The 1,318-nt window shown below is 58.6% G+C and overlaps 1 protein-coding gene across 11 annotated transcripts in view; it reads right to left on the bottom strand.

Moving 5' to 3' along the window:
* EPB41L1 (erythrocyte membrane protein band 4.1 like 1) overlaps window positions 1-248 on the bottom strand; it is a 162,555-nt gene extending 162,307 nt beyond the window's left edge. For 2 of the 11 annotated variants that reach the window (XM_045295222.1, XM_045295220.1), the window contains exon 1: window positions 199-244. The gene's annotated coding sequence lies outside the window, so the exon portion shown is untranslated. Of the gene's footprint in view, window positions 1-198 lie in introns of all 11 variants that reach the window. The other 9 variants (XM_045295228.1, XM_045295227.1, XM_045295230.1 and 6 more) reach the window with 7 other exon arrangements.
* Window positions 249-1,318: the final 1,070 nt, after the last annotated feature.

Here is a 1,318-nt window from a genome sequence, read left to right on the forward strand (position 1 = left end):
CTCCGGCGCCTGCCGCCGCTTCCCCACGTGGGCCCTGCGCCCCGCGCCTGCCCGAACCTTCCCTGCGCTCTTGGGCCCGGAGCGAGCAGTGGGGCGCGGAGGAGGAGACCCCACCCCAGCCCTCCCCACCCTCCGGGTCCCCGCTGGGTGGGCTCGGGCCCCGCCCCGCCTCCTCCAGGAGCCCCTGCCAGCACCAACCTTGGCTTTCCTGGGCTCAGACTCCTGGGCTCCCCGCCCTGTGCTCCGGGCTAACTCCGCGGCCAGGCGCCCAGCTCTCCAGCCTCTTACCTCCTCCACCCGGACCAGGCCGACGCCCACCAGCCACCCCGCGGCCCTCCCATTGTTCCCGAAGCCCAAGATCCGGGAGGATCTCGCCTCGCCTTCCTGCCCCCTCTCAGGTGGCAACACCACTAGACTCTCACGGGGACTCCCCAAAAGCTGAATCACTGACTTAGGGACCCCTGGCATCAATCCTCCAGGGACCTGACACACCCAAAGTAAAGGGCTTTTCCAAATTAGTTACAACCACCAAGGGGTCTGAGAGAGGAGGAGGAACCAGCCCCAAGTCCAGTGAGTTTGTACTTAGCACACAGCAGGAGAAGGTGGGACACAATGGGTGTCTAGTTCCCTAGATAAGGAACTGAGAGAATTCGTGCCCCCAGGACTCCAGGGACAGGGCTAAGCCCTCCAGATATGTACCTGGCCTTCTTTGTTAGACACTAAGGCCAGATGGTCAGGAAGAAGGCCTATGTGTGCGTGCAATTGTGGAAGTATTGGTGGATGTCAGCACATATGTAAAGGCCTCCCTGGTGCAATGAGGAGCCCTGATAGAGCAATGGTGAAGCGCTAGACGACTGCCAAGAGAAAGCTTGGCAGTTGGACCCTATCTAGCAGAGTAAAAGATGTTACAGGTTAGGAAACTCAGTGGCCAGTTCTACTCTGCCACCTGGATTCACCATGGGTCAACATCCACTCCATGGCATGTGTGGCCGCCACCACCCAGTGCAGCTTTCACCTTCTTTGTCTCACTCCCTCAGCCCTGGCTATCATCTCTCTGTGGCAGCCATGATTGTTCCCATTTTACAGATGAGAAGCCAGGCAGCACAGAACCAGCCCCCATCAGCCGCACATTCCGGTTCTGCACTGTGGACCCACACCTCAGTATGGGATACTAAGCGCCGAGTGAACAGTGAGAACAGGAGCCTTGAAGAACTTATAGAAAGTAAGAAGAGGGTGGAACGGAGGGAGTCGACACCCCAAGGCAAATATTATGACATGTAGGGGGGCGTTATAATGAATCATCAGACCTGGTGGTGGT

The sequence above is a fragment of the Echinops telfairi genome, unplaced genomic scaffold, assembly GCF_000313985.2.
Source record: "Echinops telfairi isolate 266 unplaced genomic scaffold, ASM31398v2 ScPeMD7_5592;HRSCAF=6446, whole genome shotgun sequence".
Taxonomy (NCBI): domain Eukaryota; kingdom Metazoa; phylum Chordata; class Mammalia; order Afrosoricida; family Tenrecidae; genus Echinops; species Echinops telfairi.